We start from the raw sequence: 17,565 nt of genomic DNA, 5'->3' as shown, positions 1-17,565 counted from the left end.
GACAGTTTTCCTTCCAGCACTATGAGTGTTCGTTCACAAAGCCCAACAAGTAAAGGACTGTTTACAAATCCAGATCCTGCTGAGAGTGTTGCCCATGACTTGGCAGCGAGAGTGCCCATCCGTGTCAGGCCCTGTCTGTGAGACGTTTACGGGAGGACGCCCGAGAACCGCCCATGGGTGTATGGTTTTCTGAACCACGCCTGCTGTCATTTGGTGTGCAAGGCGGCGGCGCACACCCAGACAGCGATGAGAGATTTCTGGAATGTGCACAATCTGCGCTTTATAGGTGTATTCCACCCTGGCACGTGCGACTGTCACATCGAGCCTGCTGAGAAGCCAGAATTACCACAATCGGGTACTTGGTGAAGCGACGGCTTGCAGAGAGAGGTAATGGTATATATACATTCTGCACATTACTGTCTGCGCAGAATCATGCTGTTATTGAGTATTGTCGCTTTGAAAAGAGAGATATTGTATGCTCAGGCCAGGCAGCCTGCTACCTTTATGCTAATATAAGTCGGGCGCTTTACTGCCCGGGCATCTGCAAACCAATTTAGGATAAACGAATAGTACTGAATAATGAGAGTTACAAAGTACTCATTTTAAGTGAGCGAAAATGCGGAGTCAACGTGCATGGACACAAATTGTTTGAGCTAGGTTGTCCTCCCTCAGGTTCGTTAATTAGAGCCCTAGGCACTTTTATTATGTAGTTAATAAAAAACACATTACAGACCGGATTCCGATAAAAAAAATGTATAGCAGAAATGTAGAGCTCCAGCTATCTCCTTCTGTGCTATTACTGAATGATATTTTTTCTGCTGTAATCCCAGATCAGTTTTGTGCCCTCTGTTTGCTAAAAATATTGGGCCTCATTTATGAGAAGTGACGCATCGCTGCGTGAAAGCAGCGATGCGTCACTTCTCAGCGCGCCCTCCTTGAGACATGATTGATGCGTCATATTTACTGTATGACGCATCATGTCGCAAGGAGTTACAGATACGTCAGTATTGCTGACGTAGTTAATGCTGCAAAAGTGACACATTGCTGCAGTCTGTCACAAAAGTGACGCAACTCCAGCAATGTGTCCTTTCACATGGGGCAAGCCCCATGTTAAAGGGCTTGCGCTAGTCTTACAGCTGCTGTGAGGCAGGCGTAAGGTTTTGACACATTTGAGTCCTAGAAGTGGCGCAGTGAAATCTGGCGTATTTCACTGCGTCATTTCTATGACCCTTTCTTGCGTGGGAACAGCCCCCATGCATACATTATACCTGGCGCAGGTATAATGTAGCGCAGGGGTTTACAAAGTAACGCATCTACCTAGATGCGTCACTTTGTAAATATGGCACAACAAGGTGCATTTTTACACTGCTGGTGCGTCACAAAAAGTGAAGCACCGGTGGTGCAAAAGTGACGCAAGGGCTCATAAATGAGCCCCGTAGTGATTACTAAAACAAACCTCCTTGTTTGCAGTAAAATGGCAAAGGTTTGCATCCAGTTCAAGCAGTATCTTGCAAATCATGTCCAGCACCCCCAGTACTTACCTGTGACCAACCCATCCACCGGTCAAGGCCTTTTTGGACCCAGCTCAAGCACCTCGACACCCTCCTCCCGTCTCTCCTTCTTGCTTTCCCTCTCCACCCCTCTAGCGGCGGCTCCTCCGCTATGGAGGAGGAGCGCAACCCCCCACAAAAACATCAGGAAAGGAAAAATAAAATGATAATAAACACTCATTTTATTTTTCCTTGCCTGATTGTCTTAGGGTGGGTCCTAGGGGGTGACAGGCACTGAGGAGAGTGGTAGTGCACTCCCTTCACTGCGCATGATGGTTTAGCTGGCCGTCTGAGGCTGGCCAAATCATCATGCACAGTGAAAGCTTTCTCCAACCAAGCAACGCAGCTGGGTTGGAGAGCGCAGGCACAGACTCCCAGTCTGTCATGGAGCGCAAATCAATGGCGCTCAGGCCAATCCTGAAGCTACTCTCATGCGTGAGTGCAGCTTCAGGATTGGCCGCAGGGCATTCTGGGAGCCTGTGCCGCCTGGAGAAGAGGTCATTGAAAACAATGGGGTAAACCCAAATAATCAATAGGACCTGGGTAACAGTAATTATGTAAAGAAGGTGGTCCTAGATATAAGTTTTAGACGCGACTAGTCAAGTAGATGTTATTACTTCATAATCAGCAAAAAATCAGAATGAATCTGAATATACAAACACATGGAGATGTATTGCAAGCTTAAATCAATGCAAAAAATGCAATAAATGCAAGTAACCCAACACAACAATAAATTCAACAAATGTTGCTGCAGTTTATTTACAAATTCATAAAATTGAGCAAAGGCAAAAAATTTGAAAGGAAAGGAAGTTGGTGCTCAAGTGAAGGAAAGTAAAGGATAGATTTGAGGGTGATTGAGTGCAACAGAAGGATTATTTATACATTGCACACGTAAAGCCTACCCATTTACAATCTATATACAATTTTATACAAGGGGACAGGGAGGGGCAGGTGTAGGCTTTGATGAAATGACGGGGGGGATCGTCGACGTTTCGACCCTGGCGCAATAGGGGGAAGTCACGACCTCTGCTGCGGGTCTTCTTCAGGACGGTAGTGGGGGCAGGGGACAGGGAAGCACCAATTAAAATTGGAACGGTGTCACGATTCCAGATCAGTTGGGCGGTACACCTCTAGCTAAGAATTTCAGCTCAGGATTAAGGTTCACTCAAGAGACAGTATGTCCTCAATGGGCACTCGAATTCCTTCGTGCCTAGTCCGATATCATCGTGGACATTGTACCAGGTGATTGAAGGCGAATTATAATTCAAGTAAATCTTCGGTTTAGGGCTTTCGCTCCCAAAAATACGGGGAAGGAGCAGCAGTAGTTCCGTAGCTCGGAGTAGCCCGGCAGCTTCCGTCTCACGCGATCGGTAAGAACCACGAGGAGGAGCAGAAGAGCGCGACAAAGCTGGCTGCAGGTACATTTTTTCTCCCACCCGCAATCCCTATGCCCCCACCACCAACCCTCGCCCTGTCACTTCTCCAGCACACCAGCCACTACTGCAGCTCTCTCTCTCTCCCTAGGACCTCTAGTGCCATATTCCTCTCTCTCTTTGTGACCTTCTGTGCCCCTTTTGTACTGTTTCATTGCTTCCCTTTTGACCGCTCTGCCATGTCTTTCACTCTCTCTGACTTGTTTGTGCCATTTTCCTCTCAGTTGCACTCTTTGTGACTTTTGTGTTGTTTTTCATTCCTCACTTTTCAACTTTTCTGTGTTCTTTCTCTCTATATCTTTTGTGAAAGTTTGTGCCACTTTTCATCTCCTTCTTTCCCTCCTTGGTGCCTTTCATGCCATTTTCCCTCTCTCGCTCTTTTGTTACCAATTGTGCTGCTCACCCTTTGTTTCCTGTCAGCCCTCTGGTCCGCTGCTTTTATTGTTTGTTCCCGCTCTCTCTGTATTTGTATGCCCCTTCCAAGCCCATCGCACCTCCCTATCCCCGCCCACCACCCCTGCGTTCCTTTTCCCTCCCAGGACCTAGTTAATGGCGGGAGCAGTACGGCCACGCCACTGGCGTGCCAAAGGCACACCAAAGGAAAACAAGCATTGGAAATGCAATAGGTCTCGCATTAGAAAAGTTGGAGTTATTGGTCTTGTAAATGACATATTTTATTTATTTGTTGGTTTTTAAAATTGCTAAATTGTTGGCTTTGTCATTTACAATGCCAATAGTTATAACTTTCGCGAATGTGACACCTATAGCATTTGGAATGCAACATGTTTTGTATTTACGTGACTTAGATGGCAGCTCTGGTCGTTAGGCCACATCTCTAGAGAGCAGGAGAGTGCAGCAGGGGAGAGAAGCACAGCAATGCAATAGGTCTCGCATTAGGAAAGTTTGAGCTATTGGTATTGTAAAGGACACATTTATTTATGTGCTTGTTTTGAAAATAGCGAATTAATAGCTTTGTTATTTACAATTCCAATAGTTTTATCTTTCGCAAAAGTGACACCTATTGTAACACAATATGTGTTGTGAGGGTGAGTGAGGGTGAGGGGTTGAGGGTGAGGGGTTGAGGGTGAGTGAGGGTGAGGGGTTGAGGGTGAGTGAGGGTGAGGGGTTGAGGGTGAGTGAGGGTGAGTGAGGGTGAGTGAGGGTGAGTGAGGGTGAGGGGTTGAGGGGGAGGGGTCGAGGGTGAGGGGTCGAGGGTGAGTGAGGGTGAGGGGTTGAGGGTGAGTGAGGGTGAGGTGTTGAGGGTGAGTGAGGGTGAGGGGTTGAGGGTGAGTGAGGGTGAGGGGTTGAGGGTGAGTGAGGGTGAGGGTGAGTGAGGGTGAGGCTGAGGGGTTGAGGGTGAGTGAGGGTGAGTGTGAGTGAGGGTGAGTGAGGGGTTGAGGGTGAGGGGTTGAGGGTCAGTGAGGGTGAGGGTGAGGGGTTGAGGGTGAGTGAGGGTGAGGGGTTGAGGGTGAGTGAGGGTGAGGGTGAGTGAGGGTGAGGGTGAGTGAGGGTGAGGGGTTGAGGGTGAGTGAGGGTGAGTGAGGGTGAGCGAGGGTGAGTGAGGGTGAGTGTGGGTGAGTGAGGGTGAGTGAGGGTGAGTGAGGGTGAGTGAGTGAGGGTGAGTGAGTGAGGGTGAGTGAGGGTGAGTGAGTGAGGGTGAGTGAGGGCGAGTGAGGGTGAGTGAGGGTGAGTGAGGGTGAGTGAGGGTGAGTGAGGGTGAGTGAGGGTGAGGGGTTGAGGGTGAGTGAGGGTGAGGGTGAGTGAGGGTGAGGGTGGGTGAGGGTGAGGGTGAGTGAGGGTGAGGGGTTGAGGGTGAGTGAGGGTGAGGGGGTGAGGGTGAGTGAGGGTGAGGGTGAGGGTGAGGGTGAGTGAGGGTGAGCGATTGAGGGTGAGGGGTTGAGGGTGAGTGAGGGTGAGGGTGAGTGAGGGTTTTGTATTTACGTGACTTAGATGGCAGCTCTGGTCGTTAGGCCACATCTCTAGAGAGCAGGAGAGTGCAGCAGGGGAGAGAAGCACAGCAATGCAATAGGTCTCGCATTAGGAAAGTTTGAGCTATTGGTATTGTAAAGGACACATTTTTTATTTATGTGCTTGTTTTGAAAATAGCGAATTAATAGCTTTGTTATTTACAATGCCAATAGTTTTATCTTTCGCAAATGTGACACCTATTGTAACACAATATGTGTTGTGAGGGTGAGTGAGGGTGAGGGTGAGGGGTTGAGGGTGAGGGGTTGAGGGTGAGTGAGGGTGAGGGGTTGAGGGTGAGTGAGGGTGAGTGAGGGTGAGTGAGGGTGAGGGGTTGAGGGGGAGGGGTCGAGGGTGAGGGGTTGAGGGTGAGGGAGGGTGAGGGGTTGAGGGTGAGTGAGGCTGAGGGGTTGAGGGTGAGTGAGGGTGAGTGAGAGTGAGGGTGAGCGAGGGGTTGAGGGTGAGGGGTTGAGGGTGAGTGAGGGTGAGGGTGAGGGGTTGAGGGTGAGTGAGGGTGAGGGGTTGAGGGTGAGTGAGGGTGAGGGGTTGAGGGTGAGTGAGGGTGAGTGAGGGTGAGTGAGGGTGAGGGTGAGTGAGGGTGAGGGTGAGTGAGGGTGAGGGTGAGTGAGGGTGAGGGTGAGTGAGGGTGAGTGAGGGTGAGTGAGGGTGAGTGAGGGCGAGTGAGGGTGAGTGAGGGCGAGTGAGGGTGAGTGAGGGTGAGTGAGGGTGAGGGGTTGAGGGTGAGTGAGGGTGAGGGTGAGGGGTTGAGGGTGAGTGAGGGGTTGAGGGTGAGTGAGGGTGAGGGATTGAGGGTGAGGGGTTGAGGGTGAGTGAGGGTGAGGGTGACTGAGGGTGAGGGTGAGGGGTTGAGGGTGAGTGGGGTTGAGGGTGAGGGTGAGTGAGGATGAGGGGTTGAGGGTGGGTGAGGGTGAGTGAGGGTGAGGGTGAGTGAGGGTGAGTGAGGGTGAGTGAGGGTGAGTGAGGGTGAGGGTGAGTGTGAGTGAGGGTGAGTGAGGGTGAGGGGTTGAGGGTGAGTGAGGGTGAGGGGTTGAGGGTGAGTGAGGGTGAGTGAGGGTGAGGGGTTGAGGGTGAGTGAGGGTGAGGGAGTTTAGCGGAGAAGCAGGACGCACTGTTTATTGTAAGCTGCGGAGTGCTAACATTTTACCCCCACCTGCAAGTGCTAGCTCCAAATTAATTTTGAGGAAAGACGCTGCGTCATTTCAACTTTTTTTAAATTAGGAATCCCGACAGAACACATTGACATCGGTGCTGATGATGTAATTAACTGCACGAAGTGTCTGAGCCAAACAGGCTTTTATGTAAGCAAAAGGTAATGAAAAAAAACTCTTACTTAGAGAGTTTTCGCAGTAGGAGACAGAGATTATGGGGGCGGGTTAGACTGCATCTTCTGGTTGCGTGTACTCTTTGCTGCAACAGTACAAAGACAACAGGGACACTTCAAGATAAGGGGCAACAACAGCCAGCAGGCCACTGTGCGTGCTATCACCAAGTAGTAGAATTGGCTGAAGGTGGGCCTGTCTGCTTCTCTGCCTGGATAGGAGCCAGGGGGAGTCGGAGCACAAAAACCTGCATGAAGGCCACTGTTCAAAGTATACTTCGAGGCACTGAAAAGCATCCCCGCAGTCAGGAGCGGATCCTGTACCAGAGACACCTAGAAGGAGCATGGCAGCATCGGACCTCAATGTATGTGGCAATATACATCTGCATGCCCGAACCGCAGAGAGCTTCTTGCTCAGACTGCCCAGCGACGGGGAAGCTCTGTTATCTGAAAATACCGGAATGAGATACTCTGGCGAGCACTGAGAGCTGACGACACCCATAGCTTCCACAGTTGTGTGTACAGTTATCTATTGAAGGAAACTATGGAGAGTTTCAAAGCTTTACATCGCGGAATAAAAGGGAGAAGTTAGTAAACAGAGTAACTGTGTCCCTAGGAATGGACTATGATGGCAAGTAATCCAGCCTGGCGGTATCTTGCAGGACTGTCTGCAACAGACAGACTCGTGTTCGCAGTTACATTTCTCTTCTGCAGAGACATCTTGCAGTCGAGGCGAGGGTCTGGTAACCGCAATCTGCTGTGAGCGAAGGTCTCCAGCACAGCTCTAACCTGGATAAAACATCTTGTGATCCGTGTGGAAGCGACAGGAATTTCCTAAAGCAAGCTCGAACAGGAGAGTAGGCTATGACGGAATATACTGGAAGCACAAATGGGCAGAGGAACACGAGCTACACGAGTCGAGATAGTGCCGAAAATCAAAAGATGTACCAGATTACTGCAAAAACAAGTATGAAAAGTATATAAGAATATTGAGAAAAGGAGAGGGGAGGACGGAGAGATGGGAAAAGAACAGAGAGAGAGGGATAGAGAGGAGGCGGCGAGTTAGCGAGACTTGGAAGTGTAGTTAGGACACTAATGGGAGTGGGGCAGTGGGGAGATTAAGTGACAGCAGCCTGGCGGCAGTGAAAGAAGTGTAATTAGGGGGAGGAGAAGTGAGGCCGGGTGTGCTGGAGAAGCAAGACGGAGGGAAGAGAGAGGAGAAGGGGAGGGGGCAGGGGAGGGGGCGGAGCGGGGAGAGGGAACAGACGGAGGGAAGGCAGATAAGGGGAGGGGGGAGGAGAAATGCGACACGGCGGGCAGGGGAGGGGGCGGAGCGGGGAGGTGTGAAAGCAGCAGGGGCCTGGAGTGCTGCTGAGGGAACTGATGTGCACGCGCTTTTAAGCTCAATGCGCATGCGCATTGAGCTTAAAAGTCACGGGCACTGCAAGGAATCGCCACGATTCCTTGCAAGTTAGTTTAACTCTGGTTAAAGCCCTATATCCTCGCAAGCTCGATGCGCATGCGCATCGAATAGCGAGACCTAAAGACAGTCTGTGCCCGGATGTGCTTGGACCTCGCGCAGCACCACAAACTCTGGTACGACTAATCCCCAGCGATACTCAGCAGCTCTTTTCCGGACTCTCACCAGGGACGCCAGTCTCCACACTGCTGCTGCACTGCACAATGGATAAGGACCCTTCTTGTGCACCCCCTGCCGCGTCACATGCCGCAGCTCATCCACCACACAAACACCACCAACTCCCATACCAGCAATACCCAGAGCACGACCAGCTCCCCCTAAGAAACATGCAAGCCAAGACACACTGACATGCATGCTCCTTAACAAAGCTCGATCAGAAACCACACCACGAAAATCTGGGACCTGACATCCCAGACCTCCTCTTTGTTATGGAGACATGGCTAACCTCAGCGTCACTGCCTGACATCGCCATGGCCATACCGTCTGGATACAAGATTGCAAGACATGTTGTGTAAACGTAGGGGCATATTATCAAGGAATGAAGTTAAAATTATCGCCGCTTTAGTGGCAGGAAACTGCAGCTAAAACGGCGATAATGGGCTTGATAATATGCCGTAGAGAATTCCAATAGAAGCCCGTGTTCTGGTTTGAACATGGGCTTCTATTGGAATTCTCCAGGGCATATTATCAAGCTCATTATCGCTGTTTTAGCGCCAGTTTCCTGCCGCTAAAGCGGCGATAATTTTCCTTGATAATATGCCCTTAAGTCTTAAGCTTAGCTCTACAAGATCTGACTTTCTTCCCGACAGATGCTGGCACTTAGTTCAGTGCACCAAAGATTGAATGTGAAAGTCCAGATTGTTTTAGCCCCACACAACCCCTCACAACTCTGGTTGATGTGGTGTCAGTGTTTTTCAGGTTACTAACAGTACCATAAAGGTTTCAGGGATGCAGTGGTAATTCAGACCCAATTTCAATCTTTCCCACACAAGCACTGCACTAAGTAAGAGATACTTTATGGTTAATAATGCCTATTTTAACGTTCTAATTCTGTTGCTTAGCACATGAAAAGTAACCACACAATATATGAATCATAAAGCGCTGAGGCATATGACTAAAAATGAGCATAATATGAACATTTCTAATGTAACAAGAAATTCATTTTTCACACTAACAACCTAACACCATAAACCTACTTTTTTGAGCTAAACTACAAGAGTATGGAGTAGAGTAATTTGTATCTAGAGTTTCTTGGAAGACAAAGTACTGCATGCCTGTTTTACAGCAAAATGCTGTGATTATCTGGAGGACTGGACCCGAGTGTCTTTCAATATAAAACACACAACAGCTGGGCTCAGCTCTTTTCCTCTCGGTGTGTCATCAACATTCAGTAAGGGATTGAAGGCAGAAGCAGCATGTCGATTGGGCAGTTCTATCAGGAGAATCTCGGCCAGCATCTGGTGCAATAATCTGGAGCAAAGACCGCTCCGATTTGATGATTTTAAAAGGTTTTTATAGTACTCAGACCCCTCTTATCTTTCTTACAGAATGTAGACTGAATAATATACATCAGATAGATGTACTATTAAGCTAAAAATACGTTAATACAGACTCCACTGTTTGCGTTATAGCTGTGATTTGATCTTAGAAAAGTCACTGTTCTAGCTTGCTGTCGCACAAGGAAGATTTTTTTATGTCACTATCAGAAGGATATGACATCTTTTGTATGTTTCTAGTGGGGGAAATGATATATTTTGTATGGCAGAAGGATGTAAACACAAGGAGATGATGGATGGAGCGCTGAAACTTTTCAGACACTCACCCCCAGTCACAGATCTGGGTTGTATCCATCATCGTTCTTTAGCACCCCAGTTCAGGGCAGACGATGTGACAAATGTACTTTCCTTGGGAAATTAAAGACCACTATATTTCAGAATCTACGTAGTAAAAGGTCACCATTTTCCAAGCAGACCTAAGACATAATGGAGTCCTAGTTTGGACAAAATTGAGTCAGGGCCATAGAATCTACATGACATCCCTGGTGTATATATCTCGGATTGACATAATACTTTTATTGGATTATTGTGTTTTGAGGATATTTAGCAAAGTCCATGCTCTCTGATCAATTAATTATCTAAGTGCATAAAATATACATAGCGGTGTAATATGGAAATAAAAATAGCATATGTAGGATAAATATGAGTATTTTATAAACATAAGGGACATAAAAGACATGTAAATGTTATTATAAAATCAACCTATAAGCATTGCATGAATATTAGCTTAGGTCTTGACAATTGTGAGCTGAAAAGAGAAACCTATTAAGACTTTTACAACACATACACACTTTTTTCTAGGGAGGTGCATTTTGACAAATAAATACATCATATCCAAAATCGCCTATGCCAATTTGGAAAAATGATGCAGCTTTTTTTTTTTTTTACTGGGAGTTTATAATTTTCATCAGTATTCACTACAACCACATTGTCTATAGCATCATTTGGTTCACTTACAGCGTAAGTGTGCTCATGGGAGGGCTGAGCCAATAAATGTGTGGCATCCATAGTATTTTCTGTATGCATGGGATTGTTCTTGCCGGCACCATCGTTCATGTTGCCATTGCTTGTTATCGTTGGCTCATAACGTTAGTGGTCATGCTAACGGTTGTAACTCTAAAGCACTCTAGGATGGCTAGAGTGTTTCATGTAGAGGCTCAACCTCGATAGGCTGCCAATAAAATAACCAATCATCAAGCAGTTCATCCAGAAAAGATAACGTGGGTGTCATCTAAGCGTGGGTGCAAAATCCGTTCCGTTTGCGGAATTTGCAGATTTTTGGCAATTTCGCGGTCCGGGAATCCCGCGAATTTGCCAAGAAATCCGCAATTTGCAACCCGGCGAATTTTTTTGCTTGGTCGCGCTTGAAAAGTACAATATCGCGCGCAGCGTTAAAAAGCTTTTCATCCCATCTTGCGTGTGCTGCGCCATTTTGGAGCTTGCTGAGTGATCGCACGAGAGTTTTTCGACCCCTAGTTCGTCATCGCGGCCCGCCATCTTGCAGTGGGAGAGTTTTGACAACGCGAGTACGTCATAAGGGCCCACGATCACGTATCGCGGGAGTAAACAATTGCGATCACGTAGATGTGGCGCGCAGCTGACTTCCGGCAGGCGATTTGAATAGCTCGCGAAATCCACGGCAGGCAGCATAAACCTTCTGAATATGATGATTTTGATGAGAATAACTCCTCAGATTGACATTTGGCTGCACTTTTTTGTGCAAGGAGGCCATTTTTTTTGGGGGGGGGAGGAAGGAAGTGGCCCAGAGTCTCCAACTTCCTGTTCCTGTCCAGCAGGCTCCTCCCAGTGCTTTGTCCATGGCCTGGTCACTTTTCATTTGGATCTGGAGCTGGAAGGATTACTTTTTGTGGCTGCTGCTGGATATTTGTATTTGAGGACTTTTTGGACTTTGGATCACTTTTGGATTTGAGATTTTACAAGTAAGTTGGTGTTGTTTGTTTGGGGCATTGCAGTTGCTGCAACTACAATTTGTAAACTTTTCCACAACTTTTAATAAAAATATATTGTGGGTAGCCACCAGGCCCAGGGTTAGTCATGGGTGCATGATACAAACATTTCTGTGAGTGTTGTTGAACTTAAATCTCATTATGACACTATTGAATTTAATAGCTCACTGTTATATGTGGAATTTTGGTTTAATTTTGGGGTGCGTGTAAAGCCACACTGGCCCAGTAGGCCCAGGGGTAGTGAGTGGTGCATGGACCAAGGCTTTGTGTGGGGTCTCTTGAATTTAAATATCATTGAGGGGATGGATGGCATTGGATTGTGGTGATTTTTGTGTGTTTTGTTTACTTTCTGAGGTGTTGTTGGGGCCTGGCCATGTGGGTGGGGGCCATTTTGAGGCCTGGTACAGGCAGGGCCTGGCCATGTGGCTAGGGGACACGGGGCCATTTTGAAGCCAGGCAGTGTGCTTTGAGCCATTGGCCTGCACCCAACCTGTCCTGCTTTCACCCATTATGCCCAGGGGTAGTGAGTTGTGCATGGACCAAGGCTTTGTGTGGGGCCTCTTAAATTTAAACATCATTGAGGGCATGGATGGCATTGGATTGTGGTGATTTTTGTGTGTTTTTCGACTTTTTGGGGTGTTGTTGGGGCCTGGCCACGTGGGTGTTGGCCATTTTGAGGGCTGGTCCAGGCAGGGCCTGGCCATGTGGCTGGTGGACAAGGGGCCATTTTTAAGCCAGGCAGTGTGCTATGTGCCATAGGCCTGCACCCAGCCTGCCCTGCTTTCACCCATTATGCCCAGGGGTAGTGAGTGTTGCATGGACCAAGGCTTTGTGTGGGGCCTCTTGAATTTAAACATCATTGAGGGCATGGATGGCATTGGATTGAGGTGATTTTTGTGTGTTTTTTTTTACTTTTTGGGGTGTCGTTGGGGCCTGGCCATGTGGGTGGGGGCCATTTTGAGGCCTGGTCCGGGCAGGGCCTGGCCATGTGGCTGGGGGACAAGGGGCCATTTTGAAGCCAGGAAGTGTGCTTTGTGCCATAGGCCTGCACCCAGCCTGCCATGCTTTCACCCATTATGCCCAGGGGTAGTGAGTGGTGCATGGACCAAGGCTTTGTGTGGGGCCTCTTGAATTTAAACATCATTGAGGGCATGGATGGCATTGGATTGTGGTGATTTGTGTGTGTTTTTTTGACTTTTTGGGGTGTTTAACTGATGTTCCTCTGGTTTCCTTTGCTTTTAAGTGCACAAAAGAAACACCAGTGCCAGGAAGAAGTCCTGCAGCGGTGTGTGCAGCACAACGTCACGTGACGTCATGTGTGGCCACAGACAACTCTGCAACTTGTGCAACTGCGGCCTGCTGTTCTGATATCTGAAGAAGATGGGCCCAAAGAAAGGTGGCCATAGCTCCTTTACAAAGAAAGTTGCCAGTGCCACTGCCAGTAAGAAGGAGCAGTAGAAGCAAGTGGTGCCACTTACCAAGGAGACTGGTGTGCCCACAGACACTTTTTTCGGGGAAAAAACGTCTGCAGCAGCGGGGTCTGCCAGGGACCAAGCTGGGAGAAGCACCTCCACTTCATTAGGCTCAGTGCCACCACGCAACGTTAGGTCCAAGCCCATGAGTGCTGCAGAGGCAGCCACTGTCATTGCTCAATCACCATAGACCAGTGATGTTAGCTCATCGCAAGAAAGTAGCACCCAATCAACGCAGGGTGTAACTCAGCTGACGAGTGTTCAACAACCACAGCAGCAACAACAACCACAGGTGCAACTAGTACAAGCGCAAGTACATGGGCAAGGAGAGGCGCAAGTACAGGCGCAAGGATAGGCGCAAAGAGAGGCGCAAGGAGAGGCGCATGGAGAGGCGCATGGAGTGGCACAACTGCCCACAATGCTTGTTCCTCCAGAAGTAGGGGCACATCAGGAAATAGAGATTCAAGCGGCGGTATCATCCGAGGAAGCCACTCCTCCTGAGGATGATCCATTGTCTTCCAGATTCCCAGCAAGAAAAAGGTCAAGGAGGGCTACTACAAGTTCCTCTTCAAGCCCCGTTCCTTCTGATGATCTTGTTCTTGATTGGAACTCACCAATGCAGTCTGAGGGGGAGGCACGCCATGAGCCTACAAAGGTAGCTAAGCCTGAAAGGAAGGTTCCCGCAAGCCTTTTAGTTATGGGTGATGACGACGAACAAGAAGTGGTGTATTCTGCTGCTGATGAACTGTCTGACGACGACCCAGTCATCAGTCGTCACTCCAGCCCCAGCGGGCATGCAGCAGACAGACATTTTTACCCTATCCCGAATGGCTGCTGAGCGGGATGTGGGCGGCGTGGCACTGTTACCACCACCAACGCAGTTAACTACAACACCAACATGTCCTACAGCTTCCATATTTTCTAATCAGAAGGGCCGGCAGGGATCTCCATTGATTACCTCAAGTAGTGGCGCTGTAAGTGAACAACAGAGTCGAATTCAGCCACTTCATCCTCCACTTCATCTGGCATTGAAACTGAAAGTAGCACCTCCACCACCAGCAGACATCTCCAGTCCCCCGTTTGGGACTTCCTTAGTGTTAGCCAAAAGGCGGAAAACATGATAGTGTGTTCGATTTGTAAAATATCAGTTAGTCGGTGTAAGCTTGGTACCAACTATGGTACCGGAGGCCAGAGAGGTCATCTCAAAAAACGCCACACTATACAGTGGGAGGCGCACCTGAGTAAGATTCAGGAAGCCAAAAGAAAACAAATCCAAATATATCCATTCATATTGCATCTGATGATGACGAGGGGCTGATCGTGCAGGGGGAAGTGTAGAAACGACAGACATTTTTTCTGGTACACCCAGTACCCCTGGCAGCAGCACTGCAGTGGTAGCGCTCACACCCTCTACCCCTGCAACATGTATGAGGCACACTAAGAGTCTGGGATAGACACCAATGCGAAAAAGTACATCAATGAGCCTAACTGGTTTGAAGAAGTCTGCATCATCATCATCACATAAAACGGCCCAGACCACCATTAGAAGCATGGTTTGGTCGGATGCGCCATTTGAACGCAACCACCCAACGGCACATCTGTATAACGCAAAGCTGGCTAAAATGCTAACGCTGGACCTTCTCCCTTTTTCTTTCATGGAAGGGGTGGGTTTTCTAGAATTTGTGGCAACAATCTGCCCTAAATAGAGGGTTCCTAGCCGGTCCTATTTTGCCAGAGTTGCGGTTCCAGCACTACATCAAGATGTGCTTGAGGTGATTGGGGCAGCTTTGCATAAGAGTGCTGTTCACACTATCCACCTGGCAACAAACATGTGGACCGGTTGCCAAGCCCTTGATTACTTGTGCATCACTGCACACTGGGTCTCTTTTGCAGGGGTTACAGACAAGATAAATGCAGTTGTTGACCCGGACACAGTTTTTCAAGCTACTCGGAAACATGCAACAGTAGCCATGTTTGCCATGGAGAAATCTCATACTGCAGTAAACATTTTGGAGGAGTTTAACAGTAAGGTCTTTCAATGGCTGCATCCAAGAAAGTGCATGATTGGTTATGTTTCCACGGATAATGGCACTAATATAGTTAAGGCCATGCATGATGGTGAGTATTTCAGAGTGCCGTGTTTGGTGCACAGTATTAACACAGTTGTGCAAGATTTCTTGAAAAAAGAAAAGACAGTCAGCAAGTTACTGACCACCTGCTGAAGAATCTGCACACATTTCAGCCATTATTTTAAGGCCCGGAAGCAGCTGATTAACATGCAACCTGAACGTAGACTGCCAGTCAGAGGACTCATCCAGGAGGTGGTAACACGTTGGAACTCAACCTTCTACATGCATGAACGTCTGTCTGAGGAGTGGGTGGTAATCAACCAGTATGTCTATGGACTGGGTTCTTCTATGAAAGACATGTGGCTAGAGTTAGAGGAATGGAAGCTAGTTAAAAGCCTGACAGACATGCTTCGTCCTTTTGAGGTCTTCACGCGTGAAGTCAGCAGGGAGGACTGTACTTTGGGCAAAGCTATACCATTGTTGCGCATGCTAGAGCACCAAATGAAGGCGGTGTCTTCAACGTTCCGAGATGATGCTTAAAAGCAAGACGCATATCAGTTGGCGGAGAGTTTATTAAGCCGCCTAGCTGACTATGAAAGGCTTAAAAATATACATACAGAACAATATTACATTTGTGCCACTATTCTGGATCCACAGTGCAAAAAGGCCGTGGCCAGCAAAGCATTCATTCCTTTTAATGAAGCAGATGTTTCAAAGTACAAACATTGGCTAGCTCTGTCAGCCACTAGGTTCGAAAAAGAGCTGCAGAAAGTTGAAGGATCCCTCAGAAGTACTACTGAATCAGCAGGCCATCCGGTGTCAAGGTCCACTTCTGAATCTGTGGCCGTAGGGGGTCACTTTCCCTCACAGCCGTTAATGACACCAGCAACCGTATCATCATCCTCACCTGCACCAGGCCCGGCCATAATATTGTCGGAAGCGGATTGGCTAACTCATCAAGCGTTTGCTCGTTTCAGTGATGCAAAGGCCACCGATGGTACGCAAAGTGGAGCAACCCTGGAGAACCTTGAGTCGATGGTGAAGGCCTATCTGGATGACCCAACAGAGGTCTTTGTTAATCAGAACCCATTGCAGTATTGGTATGTGAAAAGCCCTTTATGGCAACTGATCACCAACCTGGCTCTAAATTATTTGTCTTGCCCACTCGCAAGCGTGTCTTCTGAACGTGTTTTTTAGTGCTGCTGGTGCCATTATAACTTCGAAAAGGATCCGCCTCTCGCCCAAAAATGTGGAGAGGTTAACAATGATCAAGATGAATCAGCACTTCATACCACCAGATTACAAAATACGTGAATGCACGCAGGAAGAAGAGGACACCGACTTAGCTGACGGAACTTCTTCTTGTTAGCTGACCTGCTCCCATCTCAATTCACAGAGTTTGAGGACGAGCTCTACTTCCCTGACACGAGGCCTGCAAATTACTTCCTTTTTTTTCTTCCTTATTCACTTTTATTCCTGTGTGTCTTTCTTTGTTTTGCAACGTTTACCACAACAAAACTCTAATCACTTAATCACAACAAGTACATCAGCAGCGCTGTCTTCATCTTCTTTCCTTATTGATTTGAAGGTGCCGCAGTCTGCATTCCTGAGGTTCACAAGTTCACAACTCAATCATGCTCCTCTATCCTCCTCCTCCAGACTCCCCCTATCCATTTCCCTCAAGGCAGAGGGCTGGATTATGCAGAATAAAGAAACTTTGTCTTCGTAGATGAGTCCCCTCAAGTGGGACTGGAATTACTGACTACATGCTTGCTGATTGCTGACAGTTACTTCTGAAATTGACAGGAGAGGCTTCCCTGTGGGCCCTCACTTTCAGAAGAAGATGCGGACAAAAAGTGGAACAGGTAATAAATAATGAGAAGAAGATGGCATGCAGTGGACAGCAATGGCTGTCTGGCTCTGATAAAAGCAATTGCTGTTTGTTTGTTGTGGATGAAATGAATCATATGTCTTCTGTTATTATTTAATCTTTTACACACTAAATGTAACTCAAGTTTCCTTTGCTTTTTTTTACCTTGTTTAATTCAAAGTATACTTCAACTACAGGGGCCACTACGTTGCATTTTCCAATATGCAAAATGTCCTAGGACTTACTGTTTGCCAATATACCATGATGATTGATTAAATAATATATCTTTTTTGTTTACAGTCACTCACTGGGACGGATGGATCATCAGCGTCGGTTTACGAAGAACTATGGCCAATTCGTGAGTGGCAAACAGGTAAACCAGTCTACAACAACTACTACAGCAGAACTACATGTCTGTCTAGTCATGGTATGGAGTGGTCGAGGCAGTGTAGTGTTGTTATGCCAGGCAGAGTCCAGACAGCAGTTCATGTAAAATTGGGGGTATGTGGATTGCTGCATACAATTAGATATGCTTCGTCTATCTGTGACAAAGAGCCTAGGTATGCTACATCAGGTTGCTTCACTCAGTGGTGCCTGCCTTGACCGGCTGCATGGCCCTGCCGCAAGCATGGGCCAAAAATCCGTTCCGATCGCGAAATTTGCGGATTTTGGGCAGCAAATTCGCAATCCGCGAATCTCGCAAAATTGCCAAAAATTCGCAAATTCTTGAGCGTAACGGATTTTTGGCCCATGCTTGCAGCAGGGCCATGCAGACGGTCAAGGTAGGCACCACTGAGTGAAGCAACCTGATGTAGAATACCTAGGCTCTTAGACACAGACAGAGAAAGCATATCTAGTGTTTAT

The 17,565-nt window shown here is 47.8% G+C and overlaps 2 protein-coding genes across 2 annotated transcripts in view; both read left to right on the top strand.

Moving 5' to 3' along the window:
• Positions 1-256: 256 nt before the first annotated feature.
• LOC147749097 (retinol dehydrogenase 7-like) overlaps positions 257-17,565 on the top strand; it is a 164,734-nt gene continuing 147,425 nt past the window's right edge. The window contains exon 1 of the mRNA XM_086966151.1: positions 257-387. The gene's annotated coding sequence lies outside the window, so the exon portion shown is untranslated. The remainder of the gene's footprint in view (positions 388-17,565) is intronic.
• Positions 340-17,565, top strand: part of LOC147749096 (retinol dehydrogenase 7-like) — a 605,822-nt gene continuing 588,596 nt past the window's right edge. Inside the window, exon 1 of the mRNA XM_086966140.1 lies at positions 340-387. The gene's annotated coding sequence lies outside the window, so the exon portion shown is untranslated. The remainder of the gene's footprint in view (positions 388-17,565) is intronic.

The sequence above is a fragment of the Lissotriton vulgaris genome, chromosome 1_1, assembly GCF_964263255.1.
Source record: "Lissotriton vulgaris chromosome 1_1, aLisVul1.2, whole genome shotgun sequence".
Taxonomy (NCBI): Eukaryota; Metazoa; Chordata; class Amphibia; order Caudata; family Salamandridae; genus Lissotriton; species Lissotriton vulgaris.
The sequence above is the reverse complement of the archived record's forward strand: the minus strand, read 5'-3'. Positions and strand labels throughout refer to the sequence as shown.